At 40.4% G+C, this 25,467-nt stretch overlaps 1 long non-coding RNA gene across 1 annotated transcript; it reads right to left on the reverse strand.

The window, feature by feature from the left end:
- Window positions 1-11,979: 11,979 nt before the first annotated feature.
- LOC141749332 (uncharacterized) lies at window positions 11,980-19,925 on the reverse strand. Its single transcript, XR_012589322.1, has 3 exons — window positions 19,308-19,925; window positions 13,576-13,655; window positions 11,980-12,368 (listed from the first exon to the last, which is right to left on the reverse strand). It is a non-coding gene; the product is annotated as an uncharacterized LOC141749332 (long non-coding RNA).
- Between the last annotated feature and the right edge of the window lie 5,542 nt (window positions 19,926-25,467).

Consider the following 25,467-nt stretch of genomic DNA (forward strand, 5'->3'; position numbering starts at 1 on the left):
GGATGGGAAGAAAAACTTTGTTTAATGCTACTGCCGTTAGTACACATGTATGGAGACCAGACAGAGGAGCGGTGAAGAAAGGTTATGGGATCTCCAGCATTGCCAACTCCTTTAATGCAGGATTCAGGTCCCTGAAATCATGAGATATATTTCAAAGTAGCATACGCTGATTTTGGTGTTTCAGTTCAGTGGAGTTCAGGTTCATTTGCTTTACACACTGAAGCTTTTGTTCACGGGCTAAGAAGATAAAAAAACTACTGTTTTTAAATGGTCCAAAATTTTATCTGTTATTTCCAGCATATGCTGCAGGAGCTATCTAATCATACGGAAAGAGTGAGGAAAAGAAACTGGCAGTGTGAAACAGTGAGTGAGAATTAGCACATCCTGCAGGGTCATTTTCTTCAGTTAATATCTTTTATTATGCCAGCAGAGTGATTCAGTTGCATACTCCATTTTCATTAGAGCTGGGTAATCTACGATGCAATACTGCAGTGCTGGTTCTCTTCCAATTAAAAGCAAAACCACTGCCTCTCTGCAAAAGGAATTGGAGCTGTACCAGTGGCGCCCTGACCACATCCTTGGAAGGTCTGGCTGTGCTGGCCAGGAGACTGGGATTCCAGCTGCAGAGGAGTCGAAAGCCTGCAAGGCTTCAATAGAGTTTAGAGGAACTTCAATAAAAATGGGCCTGTATAAAACATTTGAACTTTAACCCACAAATAAGTTCTTCCCTGGAAAGGGTTTTTTCAAAACGTTTTTAGCTCACTAGCATTTGCACTGGCAAGTCCTGTGCACTGATCCCTAAGCTCTGGGAGAGAACATGTACTGTTGAAGACCTTTGTCTACACAGCAAGGCAGGCTGATAAACAAAAGTAGGATGTAATTAACTGTGTTTTGAGTAGATCTTGAAGACTCTTACTGACAAAATGGAAGTCCTGGGTTTGAAGGCTTCTGATATTTGAAAATCTTCAGAACATACCCTGAGACCAGATCTAAATTTAGCAACATTGCTTTGAGAAAATTATGTGAAGTTACACTTATTTATCTTTCAAAAGTAGATTTGTTTTGGTAATGTAAATTAATCCCTCATGCCCAGTTTCTTGGAAAACCACCTGCTTCCCAAAATAGTTCTTTCTTTTCGGTAGTGAATAAATAATATGCATCATCAAAGAAAATTGCCTTTTCAATTGAATAAGAATATTGAATCATCAAAATGAGGCATCATAATGATGAATTTCATTTAAAAAAGACTGTTGACATACAAGGTCAAAGAAAAGTTTCCATATTAAAAGCCAACTGTCCTTATGGCATATGAGAAGCAACTTTTCATACATGGTCAGACAGTGTGACTTACACATTATATCTCCTGGTAGAACTTTTGGCTTGCCATGAAACGTATGATAGTTTCTCAGTGAGAGCATAAGAAATATGTAGAGGTGACTCATATTTCCATAATGGGTATTTCTCCACCTCCAGGACTGTAACCTACACTGATGTAGCACAGATGTGATGTGGTAGCTATGCTTATTATACTTTCCTCAACATCCTATTTCTAATGAGACAATGGATTATTTTTTTTCATGGGAGTTGAATCAGCTTAGCTTCCAAATACATTTTATCAACGTTACTGGTCAAAGTATAATGCTGTTGTTACTCAATATATTACAAGATCCTGAAAGGAAACCTGTTATTCTTTATGAAGAAGAATTTTCAATGGGGCAATTGTATCTCAACTCTAAATGTGGGGCTGCATGGTCATAGGATGTGGGAAACACATCCTGATATTCCCATAATTTCAGTGCTGAATATGTTGTTATTCCATTTTCTTTCCAGTGCTTTTCTTTACCTTACTTTAATTTTTATTTCAGTCTATATTTCTATATCCATACTTATGTGTATATTTTCACACATGGTTGTAAAAAGCAACTAATTTATTCAATAAAAACTCACATAGAGGAACGGACTTATGTCAAAAATAATCAAACTGTGGTTTGGAATTTAAAATTGAACTGAAATTAAAAACTAATGCATCAATAGAGTGTTCAGTTTTGATTTAATGTTTCAGAGGAATGTTGTTAAAATACTATTGTGGTGACAAAGTAATGTGGGTTCTAGGAAGAAGATTTGTTTCTTATTAGCCGGACTAGAAATTAATAAAATAAGTTTGTGTTCTTTTCACCACTGTTCAATTTGAATGGAATTTACCAAAGCTAGGTATAATATACCCTGTTCTTCTGCTCATGTTTATACACAAAGACATAAGATTTTCTATGTACAACAGTGCAGTGTAGGACTGCAGTACAGCTGGGGTAACAAAAGAGTCTCTCTAAAGGCAATCTGTAACTTTTGAAGTTAGTGAAGTCTGGAAATTATGTTTCAAATAAATCTCAAGAATCTCTCTGAAGCAAGCAGCATACAAATATGTTTTGGGTAGTAATTTTGAAAATGTATCTTTGTTGATTATTAGCTTTAAAGAACATGGGAATTCATTATACAAGAATCTCTGTACCTTTAATATATAAATCTTCTCGGTACTGAAAATTTATATCAAGACATACAGGAAAATCTAGAAGTGATTAAAGACTGACTAGAAGCAATGTAAGCAGCCCTTCTTGAAAATAATTTTGTTTTACTACAGATCACTCATATCAGAATACAGAAGGTGGTTTATGAGAAATCTTGACATAAAAAGTCATGCTACTCTGTACATTTCCCTAGACAGAAAGAATAAAGATCAAGCAATACAATTAACTCTCTTATGAATCCTGTTAACTCCTTTGATTTAGCTAATGGCAGAATCCTCTTCGAGTTCCTAATGGATCGATAATTTAGAACATCGCCAGACACCAGCATGACTTAAAAAGATTATCCATCAAACAAGATTATGCCCTGTGTACTAGTGAATGGTTAAAAAACGGTCAACACACAGTACTGTGCTTGATGTTTATAAGTATTTAAAACAACAAAAAAAACAGTGTAGCCCTGAATCTTCAATATAAAGTCATTTAAGAACCACTAAATAACTGGCACTGATTTTTTTTCACAAGCTTTGCTATTAAAGAAGAGGGGGGGTTGTACTTGGCCAATTTTATAACCAAGATTTTTAAAATAGAGTGGAAAACTGCAAGTACAAGTGGGAAAAAATATGCCCATTACCCTTTCGGGAACTAAAGTCTGCTACCACCATGAAGCTATTTACTGTCATTCAAAATCTTGGGTGTTACAGTCTACAAAAGCTTGATACTAAAGTTTTAACCTCATTTTTGTAGCATTTGCGATTAGAAATGTTAAGGATGATTAACATAGGTAGCCCAGCCTGCCTACTCTCTTCAGACCTCATGTGAAAATCTTTTGTCCATATGAGCACATTACTGTCCCTGGGCTGAGAAGGAACTAATTCACTCCATTTACATTAGTATATGGAACTGTGCGATGTCTACCCAGCTTGGAACGAAGTGCTGAGGTTTGCCTGTACCCATCCAGGTATATATGTATATGTCTGAATTTCCGCATCATCCGAGTATTAGATAACTTTCAGCGGTAAGCATCCAACGTCTGCAACAGTCATATAATCTGTGGTATTTATTGTATCTGTTTGCATTCAATTAAGGTGCTCTTATGAATTACTATTTTAATAAAACTGTGTAAAAACCTGGTCCTGAATGTCCATTTGAGACAAGCGCCAACAGGACATAAATCAGAAGTCAATAGTGACACGCTGCACGTTTTCAAATCACTCTGAATTTTCAGTCAGAACACTTAGGTATCTGTCTCAAGTGTCGTATTTTTAACTTCTCCCCGTTCTTACCTCGCATAGTGACACCATTCATTTCACTTCTTACTAATTAAATCAAATTAGATGAAAGCTTGATATTTGATATACTTGTGGATTAGCAAGAAAACAAGGCTCCAGCTATGACAAGAATTTGCAACACAATTTTAAACCTCCAGGTAAGCCTACTTGAGTCAGTCATATTACTCATATGCTTAAAATTACGTACAGATCCTTGGCTCTGCAGGGTTACGACTTTGATTTTATTGTAGGTTCCCTCACAACACCCAGTAAAATAGAAGCAGAACATGTCGATATAAATATAGACATAAATATAAACTTTTTTTTAGAAATATATATCATTTTGTCTCTTGTCCTTTGTTGTTATGATAAGTGAAAGGAATGTTTTAATAATTTACTGTATGATTAGTGAATTTGTTTTTTTTCTTCCTTGAAATATTGCATCAATTTATAGTCACTGATATTTTCTCTTTTTTTACTGAGAAGTTTGCATAGCCATGCCGAGAAATAAATACTGTGCGTTGTTAATCCATCTAGCAACAGATGTCTGATAGAGACTAGCTCTGTAAATCAAAACACGAACAAAAGCAACTCGGTGCACTGCCAAAGACAGAATGAGGCATATATTTCATTTCTCTTTTAGAAACCAAAGACTTTGGGTCAAACCCCAAACTTGCTTAAATCTCCGAAGCCTGCAGGAAATTCCTGCCAATCTTACACCTCAGGCAACAGTCCCTCTTCGCATTCTTTGTAAAATCCCCTTTCATCATTTTCCAGTTCTTCAGAATTACCTGCGAATAATGATGCAAACCTCAGTCACTTTCTCATTTTCCTTCCTACTGAAACATTAATGCTTAATTTTTGATATCCAAGGATGTTTTCGCCTCAGCCTTCACACGTTGCAAGTTAAAGTATTCATTTACTGAATCTTTTATCATATAGCACCGACCAATATATCCCTGTTGTAATTTTTCATCGACTGTGACAAGTTCCTTTTTGGTATTTCCATTGCTACCTCTGCACGAGCCACAATAGATACTATTTTTTTTTCCTCCTTGCCAATACCCCTGAATTTCTCACAAGTAGGAAACAGCTGGATGCAGCCCCATGCAGGCTTGCAGCACCTCAGGCATGGCAAAGTATAGCAGGATTCATCTAGTAACTCCGTCAATTCTGCATGCCCGGGAACTACCTCGGAGCTACGAAGCTCGTTGTCACATGTGGATTCATAAAAGAGAAACACCAAACTTCAGCCACTCCTTTGGTTACTTTTCTCCCATTTTACCATCACTACCTCCCTCTTACCTGCTTTGAACTCCTGGCAGATAGCTCCAAATCATGAGTTCCTACAGGCACCGTGTCCTGCACAGGTCAGACGAGAGCTCCTTAAAACCGAGCAGTGGGAGTGTAGAAGTGACAGCAGACCGAGAACTTGCTCCTTTTCCCCTCTGCCTCCAAACCTTCCTATCTATGTCAAACAGAGCAGTGCAATATACACCCAGAAGAGCCTCCTGCCAGCTCCCCAAGGCACCAAGAGCCCAGAATCAGCCAGACCGTCCCATTTGTTTATAGCTCCAGTTATAAAGGAAACAATTACCCTTCACCACCATTTATTTCTGAATAAAGTGAAACTGTAGAGTTTTATCATCCACTTTTCTTCCTCCGGTCAATCTTGATTGCAGATTTTGTTTACTAGCTGTTTATTTGCATTTATTATTAATATCTTCTTTCATTTGCCATCACAAAGATAGACAAGTATATATGGTACATTAATCAAAACAAATAAAAAGAAAGTAGTACCCAAGCTCATCTTTGTTTACTCATTAAAAATACAGGATGAGAACTGACTGCAACTGAGATTTGCCTGTTGGTGTAAGAGTGGTGGCCAAAAAAAAAAGGGACAACAAAAGGATTTGCTGCACGTGCAAAAGGTATGACCCATGTGAATCACAGAGGCTGTATATGACTGCACCTGAGCAGATTTTATATCACAAGCTTTGATCATTTGATTTCTGAGCTTTCCTTTTCTTCAAGGATTTCCACGGAAAGCAAAACAAAACTCTAAAATTTGCCAAAGGCCGTTTTCTTTTATTATTCATAAGTGGTAGATATTACTAACGATGGCTTCATAAACTGGAAAAAGTTTTCTCAGTCCCATCTGCGTAGTAACATTTTATGAGAGATGTATTACACACATTTATCCAGTATTGAGAAAACTGCAACATAACTTTAAAATTCACTTATCAGTGAGGGGAAAGAAGCCATAATAAGCAGCATTTGGGAGGGAGGGAAAAGGGGAGGGTGGGAGGAAATGTGTATAAACATCCCCGTCCAGGGGATACTCGTTATACACATGCTCCATCTCAATTCAAGTCATCCAGCACGACTCCATCACATATATCCACAAGGGCCAGGAAATACGTATTCTTCTCTCCTTGGTTTATATCCAGAACAAATCTATTTCACAGAGCTAAACGTTGCTGCTGGTTTGGGAATATTTGTTAAATGGCTGTAATGTGTTATTTACTACTTGCGACTGTGAGAAAATTGAGGCTTTTCATAACGTTACATTTCTACAGGAAAGAAATGCATTTATGAAAATAAATCGTTTGGGTCGTCTTTGACATTCTGTATTTTTCATAAGGTAAAAAAGATGCAATTACGTGCTTTTAATGTCATCTAGAAGGGTATGAACGCAACGTTATTCATGGTCAATGGCTACACAAGTAAGGATACACGCCAACAACCAGATAACAACACTAGTAAAACGTGACCCATCGCTATTGTACACTGATTTTTTTTTTCTAGAAGTGTCAGAAAACCTGTGTTAGTGTAGTTTGTAACAAAATGTCGTACTTTCCCTTCAGCTAACCCACACCATCTCCTCAGAATCTGATCCAATCTTCGTTAATGCAGCTTCACTATTTGTTGGACTCTAAACTTCACCAGAAAAACAAGGTAAACAAAAACCAGAGTTGAAACCCCCATAGTCATGAGAGCGCTACACCGCCTAGTATTATTTCACAAGATATTGTCAGATCCTAAGCTTTCCCTTCATACAGTAATGAACATTTAACACTGTTTTAACACATCACCTTTCAAGTTAGTAATATTTTTTAGGCCTGATCTATACTTAACGCTTCACTGGCATTGTTATGCCAACAGAGGGATGCCAACAGAGACACACATCGATACACAGCTCTAACTTATGCCTTACCATACCCATTTTATCATTATTCAATGCCTCCTCATATAGTTTGTTTCAATTCACCAAACCAGAACGGGCTGCAGCAGGTTAAGCACTCCTCTCACAAAACGGTTTCATCTTCATGCAGAATATGGTGTCTTTAGCAATACCGCTGTAGTTATACGGCTTAACCCAGCCAACTGTTAGTGCGGTTTTATGCAAATGTCAAAAAATCGAAAATCACACTTAATCCCACAGCCGTCATGCCACATTGGAAAACAGCAATCTTTTTTCTTCTTTTTTTTTTTTTTTTAATGAAAGCTTTAAAAATACTGCATATTTTATCTTATTTATCTGTTAATTCATGTTTCATCCACATATTTTAAGCAGCTGAGATGGAACCAGGGATGTCTCATCAAATGTAATGACATTTTCCTCATTTGATTCCTTTAGGACAGTATTTCTCATCCCTCCAACTGCTGTAGTGATCGCAGGAGGGTTGCGAGGCAGTCTTTACTGTAGTTTGCTGTCATCTTCCCCTTCCGGGCAGGGGACTGAGCCCAGACCACAGCAACTGGCTGCAGCTCTAAAACAGTCAGGCTCCCACTGCAGAGGGATGAAAGGTTTGCACCAGTTCCCCAGCTCACCCTGACCAATTAAGCCCAAATGCCAGCGTGTCATTTGGGAAGAGGTGTGCAAGACCACAGTGAAATCTAAAACGTCCGTCGGGACTGGATTATTTGAGGTATGCCGAGTACCTGGGTACAAAATGTAGAATCACAGAATGGTTGGGGTTGGCAGGGACCTCTGGAGCTCATCTAGTCCAAGCCCCTGCCAGAGCAGGGTCACCCAGAGCAGGCTGCACAGGAACGCGTCCAGGTGGGTTTGGAATGTCTCCAGAGACGGAGACTCCACCACCTCTCTGGGCAGCCTGTGCCAGGGCTCTGCCACCCTCACTGTAAAGAAGCTCCTCTTCATGTTTAGGTAGAACTTCCTATGTTCGAGTTTGTGCCCATTACCCTTTGTCCTGTCCCCGGGCACCACTGAAAGGAGTCTTGCCCCATCTTCCTGACACCCACCCCTTAAGTACTTATAAGCACTGATAAGATCCCCCTCAGTCGTCTTTTTTCCAGACTGAAAAGACCCAAGTCCCTCAGCCTTTCTTCATAAGAGAGGTGTTCCAGTCCCCTAATCATCTTGGTAGCCCTTTGCTGCACCCTCTCCAGCAGTTCCCTGTCCTTCTTGAACCGGGGAGCCCAGACTGGACACAGTACTTATTGTGTTTGGTTAGGCAAGCAGAAGTTTTTTAATAGTCTTAGCTGACAGCTAATGCTGTCATGCTACAGGATCGGAGACAGGAATATAAGGGTCTGCAGAGGCAGATGGGCAAGAAGAAATCATCGTTTTCACATTTTGAGAAAAAATTGATTTAGGACAGCAGCAGGCTTGGCCTATGATACTAGTTGTTATGGAGAAATACAGCTAAGCAACCTTTTAACAGAAGTTACTGGTATTTTTTGATAGAGATCTCCTAGGTTGGTTTGCTCTTATAAAACTCCATGTGATGGCTTCACGCAAGTTCACCAAAGCAGGAGAGTAAAGTCAGAAACTGAGAGAATAAAGCAGGTCAAGTGTTCCTGCCTTTGACTGAAAAACAGTGCTTTAATGAGAGAGAACTTTACCAAAGCTCCAGTTTTCTCCATCTGACACTGAAAACAACAGCAGCCTGACAGTCTGAAAAGGCTTTGAGAGCCAAGGGGAGAAAGCTTAAGGGTCATTTCAAGTTTTCTCTGCAGGGAGTGCCAAGGGAATGACTGAATCACGTAACTGGCTGAGCTGCAGTGAACGATAGCTCTTTTGATGAAGAAATGCTTTCTGTTGGTTCCCCCATGGCTCACTTGCCCTGCAGAAATCAGTTGTGTATCCCCCATTCTCTGCTGAAAGTAATTGAGATAAAAACTCAGCTTTATGTCACCAATATTCACAACCAGCCCCTTTTTCACAAGTTGGTGAAAATTTTAAGGGATGTTGCAACATCAAGAGCAACTTTGGGGTTTTTTTCCCCAAAAAAGGCCAGTAAACACAAGGATACAAGTAAGCTTTATGAATGATCCATTTCTTATATTTTGGAGTAATCTACAAGTGAGGTAATCTTGAAGTCTTCTTAAGGCAGGAATCTGTTTGCAAAATGGATAGGAGAAAATCCTGGTCTTCAGCTTGACCAGTTTACCGTGGCTTAGAGCCTGCACTGACCTACATCTCAAACAGCCTGATAATTAAGAGGATACAGAGGTAAAGCAACAACTTTCCCTTACAGCTGTGGATGTACAGCTGGTCTAAGGTAATGTAGAGTTGTTTAAATCACTGTCAAAGACAGATGGCTTGTGACTGACCAAACACAGAGATTTTAGAAATGCAGGAGCTTGGCCATGACGGCTCAGAACAAACCCCAAATCCTTGCCAAGACAGCCCAGAGTATGCCGAGAAAGCAACGGCAAAAATAATTTGGTCTTCACCCCATGAATTTGAAGAGGTTGCACAGTGGTTATGAGGAACCAAGTATCTTCCACCAGAGTACAGCACTATGCAGCACAGAATCAGCCTTGAGTATTTACGGATGACTCTGTTTTCTGAATTGAGGATAACACTATTAAAAATAAAAGATTGCTTAGTAAATGTAATAGTAAGATCAAGAAAGAAAATAGCAGAACAAGACACATAATTCAGGCTTCCTATGTAATAGAAATGAACTAAAATACAAGTGTAGTGCTATCAAGCTGATATCTTCTCAAATTTAATGATATCTTAAATCTAAAGATATCTTAAATCTAATGGTTTAAAATACAGTTCTGTCCATTTATGCACTAAAGATTTCTTCTAAAAGTTTATGTTTCTGCTTAAACTTACTTTTGGTTATGTGAAATAACTGAAATGTTCCAGTGATGGACTCCAGGCAGAAGAGAGTGGAGGGAAATGAAGAGCTGAGGCATGGGAAAAGAGAGCAAGTATCTGGGTTTGCACATCATCTTTTTTCATCTTGCCTTTTTCCTAAAATCCTGAGAATTTACATTACACACAGAGAGGCTGGACATAGTGTTATTAAAAGGATAACACAAAGGCGGCTTCAACCCAGGAAAGGCAGATTTGGGGCTGCCAGTCCAGTTACGCTGGACACACAGGGGCACCATCTCTAGTGACATTCTCTTCTCTTTCTTTTCCTCCAAGTCTTCAAGCACATGTGTAAAGGAACTACAGAACTCATCTCAGGCTGTGTAGTGATGGCCTAGAGCACTTCACTGATTTTTTCGATAAGGTTAGCAGAAACGAAGACCATTAGAAGATTTTTAGGAGGAGGAAGGCGGTTTCCGCGAGGAAGGAGCACAGAATAACTGTGTGATGACAAGTAAATCACTGAAACGAAGTTTTGAAAGATGGCTTCTGATTACATTTTCTATATTGTACGTGTTCCCAGCTTGATCTCCGAGGTCGTATTTCAGAAGAAGAGAGCAACTCAAGCAGACTAAAATTATTCCCACAGCCCTGGGAAATGCTAAGTACTCTGAAAAAAATCACGCCATAGACCTTCCACACTGCAATCTGAATTAGGGTATGTTTTTGTCATTGATGTCAAAATCCTGTGCCTCAGTTTCTGAGTTGCAAAAGGGAATAAATAATACAGCACCCCCTCCACCCACCGCACCTTTCCTCAGCAATGTGAGGATTTGTACTACCCCAAATCACTGCAAAGCAGTCAGAAAGATGATGAAACCCAAATAATTTTGCATTTGGAGTTAAATTACAACTTACACCAGGCCTGGAGCCACAGATTAGAGTGAGTAGCTGTTAATTTTATGGGCTCTGTCCCTTGTGTTCACTGAGTGAAGCAGAAGCCCAGCGTGAAATACAGCGTACGCACAAGGTACCCTGTACATACTGCTGACAGTAATGCTGACAGCAGAGAGTTCTGAAACTTTGCAGGCTCCGAGTCCTTCTCTGAAACATTAAACTATTTTAACATAAGTAATATATAGTATACCAGAAGGAAATTATCATCATAAGAACCCTGGTGACTTCAAATTTTTGTTTCAGTAAGGATGTAAGTTTAAGTCAAACGTAACCGGTTGTATTTTCTTTGGCTTTTTTGACGTAAAGGTAGGTTTTTAAACCTTGCTTAATACTGACTGACTGAGCAGTATTAACAGCTGACAGCTGAGATGCAGCTCTGTTATAATTAGTGTCAAATGACTGACACTATTTTTCTGAGCTGAACACTATATTAAGGAAAAAAAACCCTCAAACCCGAAGGTTCTGGAAAGCTATGGTTTTCACCTGATTTATTCCCAAACTCACTGTGAGTTTTAGCATTGCTGGTGGTATTTTCTTAGCTGAATTTTTCAAACTTCAGCCACCCCTCGAGCATCAGCTCTGGCCGGACCCTGCTCTGCCCGGCGGCAGCTCCGGGGGCTGCGGTGGCCACAGGTGCCGGGGGCCAGCCCTGGCCACGGGCGCGGCGAGCAGCCGCTGCCGGCGGGAGAGGTGCCGCTAGAGGGGGCCGCAGCCATGGGAAGCGGCGACAGGTTCTCACACATGAGGCTCAAACCAAGGCGAATAAATCGGGTTTTTTCTGTTCAAACACCCACCCTTTAGGTCCGCCCGTGATTATTCTCCCCTTCGCCGCTGAGGCCGCGGTAACACATCACACCTTCCCCTTGTCTACCAGGCAGTGCAAAGCACCGAAAGCTGGTGTTGATAATCCCGTTAGCGGCTTCTGCGTTTATTGCCTGTAATTAAAATGTTGCCATTTACAGCGTAAAGTATATGAGACAATAAAAGAGCTAGAAACTGGTTAAATCCTGTCTTAAACCTACAGCCTTTGACAAGAGGGAAAGCATTTGGTTTTTTCCCCTCCTCACACATTTCACTCATGAACGTAAGACTCTTAAATGGATTTAACAAAGCGTAACATAAAAATATTCAGAAAAGCCCTGAGCTCCTGGCCAGACAGCGATTGAAGATGATTTTGTTTCGTGCTTCTTTTGACTTCACAAGGGACATCAAGATGGATCCAAACAACACAGGCAGACACCACATCTATCAGAAAGTTCTCAATATTCATGAGCATTTGCTTACACGGTTCCAGTTTGCAGATTGCTTATTAGCTTTGCTGACATAAACACAGTGGTGGTGGGTTTTGTTTTTGTTGGGTTTTTTTAAGTGAATAGCCTGGGTGGAAAAACAACGATATAATTAAAACAAAACAGGACATGTATGTGTTGTAAACAAAAGGACTGGTGATCTTCTTCGTACAAATCTTCACTGAGCTGCCATCTGTTCATTATAACAAGCTTATATTTCTTGAGTATTCGCCGTCATTTTAATTTCTGTGTAACGCTGAATAAAATGAAGGGAAATTAATTTCTGCACGTTCATGAAATTGCTTCCTCATGGAACAAATATTCTTCTAACCCCATTCTGCCTATCTCAGCCCCCAGGAGGCCGCAGTCTGAGACTTCCAGTGCAACAACCATCTCTGAACCAGAGCTGTCCCCACCCCTTAAACTCACCACTGGGCATCAGCACCGGGCAAAACTCTAACTCAAAGCAAGTTCATCACCTTCTGTGACAAATACCAAGCTGCCTTGCCCCTGCCCACAGCTCCAGTCCAGCTTTCTCTGATCTACAACCCCAAACCACCCTGTGTCTTCAGTCCTAACTGCAACAGAAAGACATTGTCTTCTTCCTCTGGAGCCCTAGTCTCCAGCTCTTACTCATCTGCAAACACATGATGACTGTCTGATGACACCCTCATTATAAACCTGGGAGTATATATTTTTACCTAACTGCTGCTTGGGCCCCCATGCCTCCAAATCCAAACCATATAGAGAACCAGATTAAATCAAGCCTGCAGGCAAAATTCAATCTTAGTTGGGTAGCCAAACTACTTCCAGTCCTGTTTTGATTCTACATCAAGGTGTCATCGTAATCCTGCCTCGCAATCACCATCAATAACCATGGCTCTGACCAACTGCAGGACTGTCATAGGACTGCGGCCCAAGACCACCTTGACCATACCTTCAGATCCAGGACCACCGCTTCCAAATGAATAGTTTCAGTCCAGTTTCAGACATCTCCACTCTTAACACTGTCCAAAGCTGATCACCCAGAAACCTCACCCAGCCCCAGCCTTGGTTCTCATCTGTATCACCAATTTCACCTTCTAACTCCAGCCAAAACAACCACAGCCTCGCAACGGCAACCTTTCTTAGCATCCAGTTTACTTTTGCATTACCAAAGCTTTTGTGTCACAGCCAAATGCTTTAATTTAATTTTATGCTTTAATTCCAGCATTATTCTGGGACAGTATTCTGTAATCTCTCTATTTCTCTGACCTCAGCTACTTTCAAGCATATAAAATGTGATACAATTATTTTTTTTGGCTGATGGTCTCTGACTGGAGCAGGTGGGAGGTCACGGTCAGAATCTTTTTTCATATGGTTTATTGTTGTTTACTATTGATACAACTGGATGCTTTTTAAATCAGAAGGAGCTGTTAATAGACATAGACACAGTATTATCTTTGTAGCTTATCGTACTGTACCTATATGCCTGCGTTCTCTCTAGGTAACATAAAAGGCCAGTACTGGGGAGGTGTTCAACAGCCATGAGATCCCTGTTATCCTGTGGAAAAACAGGATGCAGGCTGACTTAGGATACTCTTATTTAAAGGACCATTTTACCTTTTAAGACAAGGTTGAGATACAATTTTAAAAATTTAAAAAATAGATAATTGAACTTTTATCAATACAAGTAATGCACAGCAGGCTTGGCTGCAAATTGGAAATTTACTAATAAAAGCATAATTAAAATGAAAATTCCTTGAAGAGCATGTTAAAGCTACCGTTGCCCGTAACTGTTCCTACTTAAACTCAATAAGTCTGTTGCATTTTATAATGATAGCAAGAAAAATAAGAATCATAAAAGAACATCATGCAGGGACCTGTGTTAGGCTGGGTACCACATCAGAGAAAAAGCAAAGAATAAGTGCAAGGCAACTACTGCATAGCAAAGAGGAGGGATTTAGGTGTGGTTTAGGCGTGGGTCATTTTTTTGACTCCTGTAGAAACAAGAACAATTACATAGGAAGATTCCCCTGGGCAGTATGTCACCACTGCAGGCCTGCCTTTGCTCTCAGCAACCCAGAAGAAAGGATTTGTTTGATGTTTTGAAGCCAAGCAATTGAGAAAACCTGCTGCCCAAGGTCTTCTTTTTTCCACAGGCATGGAATAACCTTTTGGATATCTTCAACTAAATGAATTTTGCTTGAAGAAACAATTAAATTATGCAGCTGCTGTCCCTTTGGAGGCTTATTTTATATTTTGTGTCCCTCATGCAGATACGCAGTGAATATCTTACCACGTATGTTTTTGCCAGGCTGATAAGAAGAGTTTAGAGGGAGACAACCTCCTGTGACCCAGCCTCAGAGGCTCCGTGTTTTCACACTATTTTCAAAGAGCTTTGGAATAGAACATCTCATGGAAATCTTTAGCTTCCCAGTCTACTTCCAGTTCCTCCCTGAGGAACTCTGTGGAAGGATAGATATGCTCCTTGGCAAGTCAGAATAACTGAAAAACAAAAGACACTGAGGAATAATAACTTGCTTGCTGTGAACTAAAACTTTTTTTGAAGTTTTGGGAAGTGAAGGCAAACCTGGCACAGACAGATTTTCTCTTTGGAGAATTAGAAGTTCAGCAGTTTCCCAACCTGGAATTTTGGGCTGTTGGCATCTGGCTGGGGGGCCAGCGGGGAACCTGCCCAGAAGGGAACCTGCTGGCCTCCAGGCTGCTTTGTTTCTGCAAAACGATCTCACATTTCAGTTCCTAAGGCTCACATGTTAAATAACAGAGCTTACACCCTGTTCTTACTGCAGATTTCAGGGCAAGGGATAACTGACCAGGACACGACTCCTGACCCACCATCCCCATCAGCACGGCTCTCCAGCAGGACTCCAGCCGTGCCCACGAGGCAGATGTTCATGGAAATGGCTTCTTCATCAGCGGGAAACTCGCTTTAAAAACTTAGCTTTGCATGCACAATCTTGGGAGACATTCCTGTTAGATTTTTTTTTAAACAAGCCAGACTCCTTCACAAACAAAATGACCACGGGATATATATATAAATATATAAAAGAGCTGAGAAGGGATACGAAAACACAGATGGCAAAATGCAAGAGAATCTTCTAGGAACACCGTGCACTGCCTCTGACAACATCTGCTGTCGAAGAAGCAGGTTTCCTATTGAACACATTGCCCAATTTGGTACGGATGTGGTCAAGGGCACACTCTACATCATCAGTTACAAGGGGAACACACGTTTGGAGGAGTCAGCCTCGCCAACGGCATGTCCAACAGCAATTCCTTGGTAACCACGTATCACGAAGAACATGGCGTTAAGTTTACCAGAGACACGTGTCACACAGTATCGTATTTCCTGCCCAGTAAGTATGATTCTAAAAGTTCCACACATCAGTGTGAGAGTGAGGAAGATAACAAGAGTTTGGGCCTCTGCCTTGGCTAAGGGCATGCCCTGGTTTCCCAGAAAAGCCCTGATTTCAAACCATCTATAGAGCTGCACCCACTGAAAGCCCTGGAGTAAAACGGAGGTGTTATTTGTGCTCCTGGGGGTAACTCCTGCTTGAAATGAGCCAAAAAGAGTACTAGGCATGGTACCCACCAAGAAAAAACACATGCAAGTTATATAGTAAAGGCACCAACAGCAAAAATCATTCTGCAAGTGCTGTTTGTCACTTCACACTGAATTTAATTACAGTTAGGGATTTAATTAGAATTTTTCTGTTATTCTACTATCTGGTTTTCCCACCTTTTTTTTTTTTTTTTTTGACTTGACAGATCGTTTTGTTGTTTCACTGATGTTCTCTTTATACTCTGGACTTCAAACAGCTTCATGCCCTCGGGTTGATAAATACTTTTAGTCTCGATTACATGTAATGATGGATGCCTACGTCGCAGGTAAGGGAGGTGGGGAGAGTCATCTCTTCCCGTGCCCGTTCTCCTCCTCTGCCAAGCAGATTTCTTGGAGGCAGCTGCCTGACTGGCACTCTCACCTACCTGATCCTTGAGCAGTGAAATGTTATTAATTAATGACTTGTTTTCTGAGAGTGACTTATACCATATATTTTGCACACCACAGAGATCTGGCGAGAGTGGAATAACTATCATTTCAGAAGAGACCTGAGTGCCATCTGTTTTTCCTGGCACCAGTGTTTCTTGGGAGGTTAGAAAGGTTGAGGACCAAATATTTTCTCATCCACTTTTCTCTAAATCATTGTCAAAGAAAAAATGATAAGTTTTGAAACACTCTGCTGCCTTCTTTTTCTCCCAGAGTACACACACAGGGGTTACATGTACTTTTCCACAACATGATCTTATACATTTTTTCTGTTGTCTGATAAAATCCATATGTTCCAGGCTCAGACCATCTGTCATTCAATTCTTTTGCACAAAAGTTTTTGACGCGTTTCTCTCGTGATTGATTTCTTTCTGTAATTTCACGGGGGGTGCAGTTGACAGAAGGAATTTTCATACCTCGCCAGCCCAAGGTAATCCACATGCACAGGTCTCCTTGGTGACAAAAGACTGGTTAAATAAGAGTTTTCAGTTCCCAAGCGGAGCAGGGTTTGGGATTTGTTTGGTTGGGGTTTATTTCCCCTCCCGAGAAAGCGAAGTACCCCAGGAAACAGTACAGCGGTTAAAGAGTTGTTTGCTACTATTCAGGATTAGTTGTTCCTTGCAAAAGCCAAGTCCCAGAGAATTCAGCAACTCCAGTTATAACTAGAACCTTCACAGGGCTTCGAAAGGACTAGATTCTGGAGGACTAGCTCACAAACACTGCCAGTGTTGGAGACCTGAATGACAGAGCTGTGGAATGCACGTCGCCATAAGCCTTAAGTTCCAAGCAGTAACTCTGGTATTTTTTCTTCCTCCTAGAACATGGATTTAGAAATTCTTTTCTCATTGCTGGCTGGCTAGCAGTAGAAACGGAAGAGCAAAGACTGCTTCCAATGAGAAGTAAATCACACAGGTTTGTTTTGGTCCAGTCAGTATTATGGCTTTTTGCAAATAACTATTTCATATTCCACGTGTTGGTAACAGCATAAAAGGGTTCCAGCAGGGAAAATGAGTTGGCTGTGTTAAAATCAATGATTTACTGGTTGCTACTCACTCATCACAGCTGCTTAGGACACCCAGGCCTTCGCCAAAGTCACCTTCTGCAATAGAAGACCCTGTCTGCAGTCTAAGGTCAAAAGCGAGGTTAGAGGGTTTGCATTCCCACCCCTCCATGTAGAACACAACAATGACAAAAATCAAATCCAAGATGACATTTTCTAGGGGAAAATGTGATTATTGGACAAAAACTTATCAACAAAGTGTTCCACAAAGCAAGACACTGAAGAAGGACTTGGAAGTCCAAGTGCTTCTCTATGGAGCAGGTCAGGGTGTTTGACCCGTGTTCCATCAGACGGAGAAGAGAGCGTGTGATACGAGTCCTGTGGGTGGCGAGAGTCCCAGGAGGTGCAGGGCAGTCAGCCCTGTGCTACACTGGCAAGGGAGGCACAGGAAAGCACGGCCAGGATTTCCAAAGACAACTGCCACTTCACAGCCAAATCACATTTTTCAGCTCTCCTTTGAAATAGTCACTCATGAAAGGAAAACGAGGAACATCTCTTTTGTTCTTTTCCAAATAATATTTTTGCCACCGCCATGAAAATTTGCCTGCAATTTTCATTTAATCTAAATCTGATTTAAGACAGAAATCTAATTTGGAAGGGAAAACATTTTAGAAGTCCTTCGCTCTATGTTTTATCAAAAGAAACACACTTGTATAAACACCCAAGGCGATCCGTTCCCTACTGCAAACTCTACCAGTAAAGGTAAAACCCTGCCGCAAATGCTACAAAAAAAACGTACTGAAACCATTTTTGTGAGACGTTCTAAATATTATGACAAAGCAGAAAAATTATGCTGCTAGAAAAGGCCTCGACTGATCACGACAGAGCCTAACCCCTAAAGCTAAAGCCTTTTTTTCCACTAGCAGCGTTTTCAGAAGAGGAAATTAAAATCCCATCACGCTCCAAATCCAAACTTTTCTAAAGTCAGAGTTCCATTACACAGCACTAGCATGAGAAGCCAAGCCTGGAAAATCAGTCTGAAACTCACTGAAACAGAAGCCATGAGTATGGACAAAGTGGATCTGATGTTTCCATGCAAGCCTTCCTCTAGTTTCCACAGGTACCCACTTTGCAAACGCATGTAATGGAGAGCTCAATTGTACCTCTCCAGAGCAATTGCCAGTAAGAGCAACTGACTGAACCCCACCGTCTCCACGTTGTCATCTTTTGCTCCGATTTCCCGCAGCTGCTCTGTAAAAGGGTGTTTCAGTGGCAGGAACCTCTGAAAAGCCTGGGCTGTGTGCTGTGCTTGCCAGTTCTGTCTGACAGCTCCTGTTCACAGGTCTTCAAATAAACAATGCTCCATATCTGTAATTCCTGACAGCCTGCTCTACTGTCTTGTACAAAAAGTTAGTCTTTTTTTCGCTTGACTGTAAAAATAAAAACTATACCATAAACAAATAATTCCCTTATGTGTTCTGCTTCACGTTATTCAACAGTGTTAGTCACATTAACAGATAAGACGCTTTAAGGTAATCCAGTTCTGTAGCACTGTATTTGTTTCCCTGAGCTGTGTCGTTCTCGGTGTGCCTAACTAAAAGGGGTTTGGGGTACCTCTGGGAAGCCTCGGTCTTCAGCATTGCTGAATACATAGTTTAGGTAAGGTAAGAGCAACATTTTGTTCCATGTTGTTTCTCCTTTTTAGGACATTTAAACAGGTTTTGTTTTCTTTTTTTTTTGGCAAGTGTTTCCGAACGTTTGTTCCATTACAACTACAATTCCACTACAAATACATATCTGGGGGAACGTGGTACCTGGCATCGGGTCAAGCAGCAGGGAAGAGACTGATTTACTAGAAGTTTGAAAATCATAATGACTTTGTACTTTCCTCTCACCGAGGCTTGTTTTCTTGCCTCATTCATTTTCAGTTGCTTGCAGCATTTAACATGCGCAACTTGTAGAGTTTGTTGAGTGCAACAGGAACATCGGGTCATAACCAGCGTCCTGGATGGCTGCAATTTATGTTTCATCATTAACTCAGCAATTTATTTTTTTTTCCTTTCCAATTTTACTGTTAATAAATGTGCTCAGCTTTTCTTTCAAGAAGAATTACGATCGTATGTCTGGCTTCAGTGTGGGCTTACCCTTGACTTTGGCCGTGGTGCCTTAGATGGCTTGGTGTGATCCGCACCCAGGACCACTGATGGTGCAACAGATAGGTACGACACAAACATACCTCACCGAGGCCTGGAAGACCATGGAAAAAAGAAAGTCTGAGAGAAACAAATACGAGGACAATCTCAGGAAAGAAGGAATGCAAGTAAAAAGCTTTCCATCTTTTGTTCTTTTTTCAAATATAATAGTCTCAAAAAGGGACTATTCCTTACCTTTTCAGGAATTGCTCTGCGCTTGCCTTCAGGCCCATTTTCATAGGTTCTGAAAAGTCTTTAACTGATGTCAATGAAAGTTGTATTTTTCAACTTTAAAAAAATAAAAAAAAAAACATTAAAAAAACAGTCCTTAACTTACCATGATGGTCTATCAAAGGTTCTGAATGGTTGGATCTTATGGATGTTGCTTTGTCAGGAGACAGGGAAACTTTCCTTAGGCTTAGGTTCTGATAATGCCAGAGATGATCCGTGTTTCATTAGACAAACCACTTAGAAGAAATTTCATGAGTTATTAGGCATGTTAAGAAGCTGATGAGTGCCTAATGGGATTTTTGAAGGAATCCAAGTGAGACAAAAATATATCCTACCATGGTCTAATTTCTTTTTTTTTTTTTTCCAACATAAGCGAATAAGAAAAAAAAAATTAAAAAAAAGAGGGTAGGAGTATCATACGTACTCCTACCACACTGAGTACTGATAACTGAGAATTGTTGTTTGCATTATTCTTTATCTAGCCTTATTTATCAGTTGAGGCTTGGTATTTTTTTTTTGTAGTGAATCTGCTTGCAATTTTTCGTGCAATAACAATAATGAAATTATAGCGTTTTATAAAATTAATTGAATTATAACGTACTTGTTCCTTACTCATGTTAGCCTCAGTCTCTGTAGAAGTAAGAGAAATTCTTAATTCTTGACTTTGAAAGATGATCTCCAAAAAAGAATTAATTCTGTCCTTAAATCTTTCATTTTGACCTTTTAGCTCCGATTTCTGGCAGTAAAGAATGTGTAATATGAACACAGCATAAGCTTTCCCCGCCAAAAGAGAAATAACACATGACTAATTAAGAAACACTAAAGATGGTGTTACTAACCCTTCAAAATTACAGTCCATTAATTTCAGTTATACAGTAGAACTACATATTTCCATATTAATAATAAATGAAATCCTCATAATTAAGATTATTTCAGTACAAGAGAACTTATAATATATCAGGCATGATTATATGTCTGATTAGTTCTGTGTGACATTAGCAGTCCAGTGGATAATTTATGATTTTCCCTATCAAAAGCAAAACAAAACTGGTCTATGCCATGAAATGTTGAAAGTAAACTCACGATCTGAATTTGAAACAATCTAAATTATTTATTCGGAATAATGAGAGCAGGAATGAAGGTTTTGACTGTTTCTGTACCAGCAATTGAATTTCCTTTGGTTTGTCTACATGTTCTTAAACTAAAGCTGGCTGGATCTCTCTCTGAACCTGATTTATTACTTCCTAAATTCCTCCAGTTCCGTGACACTCTCTTCATTTTAATGCAGGAGAATGGCAAATCCTTTCTCTTATTTTTTTTGAGAACGTTTCTCTACTGCTATCCCCCACAAGATATCCAAGTTCTTCAGTAGTCCCAGAGATGTTAAAATACAATTTGAACAAGTGCAACAAGAGGCACGTACATTGCGGGGAAACTTAAACCAGCTCAAGCTAATGGTGCTGCTGGAAGAGGCACCATCCAGCCTCTCCATTCCCAGATACTCATTCCTCCTCTTAGATCTCCCCCTCTTTCCGGTATGAATCCCATAGTTCACTATCATAGAATGTGTTGGGTTGGCAGGGACCTTTAAAGGCCATCTAGTCCAACCCCCTGCAGTAAGCAGGGACATCTTTAACTAGATCACGTTGCTCAGAGCCTCATCCAGCCTGGCCTTGAACGTCTCCAGGGATGGAGACATCCCCGTCTCAGGGAACAGACCCAAGTTCAAGTTTACTTGGAAGCATTTACTTCTAATTTAATTAACAAGGTGCCTACCAGCTTTGTGAAACTCTGTAGTCATCGCTGCAGCTCCAGAAGGTGAATTTATGGGTTAGGTGTGGGCTACAGAGCCAGACGGATAATGTCTGGGCAGAGTTAACGCCCTGGAATTATTAGAGCCAGGACATTACATACTGTAATACTTAAACCAGCTCTTATTGAATTTCTAGATGAGGGTGAAATACTTTCTCCTCCTGGCATTTGTTGAACACTTTTTGACATGAACCCTTGCCACAGCTTAAGCATTTGTTCTATCTCCAGCAGCCCATAAGCAACAAAATAATGAGTCAGCAGCGCCTTTAGATCCTTCCTGCACCCCAAAAAAAGGCCTAATAGCAAAAATTGGCTTAAAAGCCAGAACAAAAAGGAGAAGAGTGCATCTTGTAAGCCTCGGAATAAAGAGATGCAGCACAGTAAAACACATCTGGAGTCGGCTCACGAGCACCGAGAGACACCATACAGGCACCGAACAAAAAGACGGTCGCCGATCTGATCCCCGGAGCTCTCCCCAAGCGCAGACACAGAAACAACAGCCAGGTGGGGAGAGCACGAGACAGCAGGGCATTAATTACGATTACAGCAGCAAGCAGAGCGCACGGCACACCGGCTGCCTTGCTGTTCCCAAGCACTTTGCGGCTCCCAGCTGCTGATCAGCTTGTTCTCACTTGACTTCTCCATTAGGAACGGTGGAAGGAGGATCTGTTTTTTCCCTTTTAAGAAGAAAAATTAAAAACTGCCCTCTCAGTTCTTCTTTAAAGTCATTCTTCTTTGTTCATCTACATTTTTACAACCTTTATATGTTTGGAAATAACAATTATTGCTTAACTACACGCTTAAAGAAACCCTTAAAACCCAGGTAGATATAATCATCAAAATGCGGAATGAATGACTTCTGAACCTTCAGCAAAATTATTTTCTATGCAATCAAATTCTGCTGTTGATCCCTTTGAACTAATGTTTTTTTAGTGTGTTCACCACATGCAGAGTCACGCTCAGGCCACAGCAGCAGGGTCCATCAGAGGCAAATATTTGAAACTGCCCAAGGATGACGTCCAGCTTTCCTATTATTTTTATCCACTAATATTTTGCACATTCCTTCTGTACGCTGCAGGATGAAGGGGTTTAAACACTTTTAAGGTGGTTTTATAATGTTCTATGAATGTAACAGTGACATATTTAAGACCTTCTAATTCCTTTCTGTATAACTAGTGCTCTGCAAATAAAAGGAACCGCACTTTAGTATAAAATCTTTGCATATGACTGGGATGCTGCTTCTGTGTTAAAAGCTTCCTTCCTTACAGGTGCAGGCTTTTCTACTCAGATTTCTCTCTGCTCCCATTAAGCTTCAGCCCAAATTCCAATCAGACTACCCAGTGGATATTAAATGAGATCATTCAGCTTTACAGCTTATACCTAATTAGACAACTGGATGCTCAAAGAACACCAACATCATGTTCCCTCTCCCAAAGAGAACTCCAGAGAAGCCGGAGACCTACAAACTCCGAAGCTTTATCCAGATAATATAAAATCTGGGTGGAAAAACTATACAGTTTGTGTGTTTGCTCATTGTTGTCCTAAAGCCTAATGTCACTCCCTGTGAATAAAATGTATCAGAAATTGTTGTTTAGGTTACCCTAAAATGTTCTCCTCCCAGAGGAAGGAGACAGAAGCACAAGCAAAATTTTGCCGTAAGACAACATATTTGGAACGTGGAGAATAATGGAATATAGTAAAACCTTTAAAATCAGCGTATGTGCAGTGAGTTTGTGCTTCAAGTAACATTCAGTTACTAATCATTACGTAATGGTTCTACCAGACCAGCAAAGCATCCGCAAGGCTTGAAACTGCAAACTCAGGAGAAAAAGATTTTAACCTAAAAGTACACATTTCTCCATTTTCAAGTCAGCAGGAAGAACAAGAACTAATTTATGTTTACAATCACTCAGTTTGATTAAAAAGTCATACTTCAACAACTCTAAAGATGCATTTTCTGAACATCCTCCTTTCCATTCAATTAATTCCAAATGATATTTGCCCAGAAAATGTAGAGCATGTTTAACGGCAATAGAGATAATGCTAAAGCAAGCAATCCCTGGTTAAAACTTGGACTCACTTCTGTCAGCATTCTTGCAAGAACATTACACCTTGGTTTCCTCATTAATATTGGTCTACATTAGCCTAATGTAAAACTAAGTAATGTGTCAGGCAGCAGAAAGGAGCATGCAAACATAAAGCATTTTACATATGGTAGATTTCAAATGACCTTCTCCATTTCACTCACCATAAAATCAGTGATTTTCAGGGCTGTAACTGAGCCTTTGCTACGTTCTTAAACGGTGAGCATCATTTGGAAAAAAATTACTGTTCCCAGAGCCTGAATACATCAGGGATAGGGGCCGGGGCTGAGATTTAAGACCCTGGTTCTATTTTGACTTGTGCTGGTGAGTTATTTCATGGGCAAATCATGCCAGATTGGACATAATTTGAAATGTTGTTGCTAAAGCTAAGAGAACAGGTACAGATCTTTTTTTTTTGTATCAGTTTGCCAGGCTGACGAAATAGAGCGAATTATACTTACACTTTATTTTCTCAAAAAATAAAGAGACAAAAAAATTGTGAAGTTCTATATGAAGTTACTGAGACTTGGGCATTCGTCGCAAATACAAGAGTCAGCATTTGATTGCGTCAGATTGTCTCCACGCTAAAAAGGTATATTCCATGCCTGTGTCTCTCTGACACAGAGTCAGAGATGAACGAGGCTGGAAGGGATCTCAAGGGGCGATTTTGATTCATTTTCCCATGTTTTTACCCAAGATGTTTTGTTGGTCATGATACAATCTCAGGACTGCACTAGTCTCTTGAGAACTGCTGGCATGGAGGTACTTGGATCTGGGGAGCATCTTCCACCAGCGCTCCGAGGTCAGCATCCACTGCTGGGCAGCTCTCAGGGCAAGGACAGCCCCTGACGAGGGGGAATTTCTGAAAGCACTTGAGAAGGAAGAGGCAGAGGGGAAGAGGGTGTCTGTAGCTGCTGAGAGCGGTTCTACCACCCCTTGAGAAGGCAGGAGAGAAGCAGATAGCTTGGGCTGTGGAGTGGCTCTTAACATCTATTAAATCCAGTGCTTCACCGTTCTTCCCCTCAGAAAGGATTTCTTGACATCCTGCAGAGAATCGATCGCCTTTCCGATATTTCCAGGGTTTAGCTAAAAATAGAGCACTATAAAAAAAATACCTGCGGTTTTAATTTAAAATGTTTGCACCTTGGAGCCTTTTTCCCGGGCAAGGGCGAGGCAGGGCTTTTACTGCCCACACGTGCAGTTCCCAAGTCTCCTACGAGGATGCTAAAAAAATCATGCGAATAATTAACCAGTGCAATTGAGCATTTAACACCACACCTGCAAAGTTTGTTAGCCATGAAAATTTATAGTTTAATAATGTAATATGGGTTCAGTTTAATGTGTAAAATACAGCACTGCAATGGAGACAACGGTAAATTTTCATGGCTAACAAACTTTGCAGGTGTGGTGTTAAATGCTCAGTTGCCCCATTTAATTATTTCTATGTTTGTTGAGATCCCAATAGAAGACCATGAAACCATCTTTGAAAATGAAATTGGTTTATTTAAGATTATGAATATGTAGTCTTAAATTGTCCTGTTACAGCTAGAACTGTATTTTAGGTGTATTACAGAGAAATCCCAGTAGAATCAAAATGAATTGCTTTCAGATTTTGGTAGCTACAGAAAATATGGATCCATGTTCAGAAGGAAGACCGAGAAAGAGAGAAAAGGATATTCAAATGTGATGTTCAGCCCAATTTATATGATTCCAAATTATAAATCCCTGTATCTACCTGTTTCATCTTATGAAGGCTTGTTTCCCTCTTTAATGTTGGTGAAATCTCCCATTTTGATGTAGATGGCGAGGGGTTTTAGCTCTAGCCTGTCCTCTGGTAAACCCCAGACATGCCCAGTACGCCATAAAATGGGTTATACGTGAAAAAGTGTGATTGATTCAAAGGCCGTCGAAATCACCAGAAGTCTTTCCATTGGTTTTGAATCATTTTCGGATCAGGCCTTACTATTTTCAGGAGCAGAAGCTTG

Source organism: Larus michahellis, chromosome 10 (assembly GCF_964199755.1).
Source record: "Larus michahellis chromosome 10, bLarMic1.1, whole genome shotgun sequence".
In the NCBI taxonomy this organism is placed as follows: domain Eukaryota; kingdom Metazoa; phylum Chordata; class Aves; order Charadriiformes; family Laridae; genus Larus; species Larus michahellis.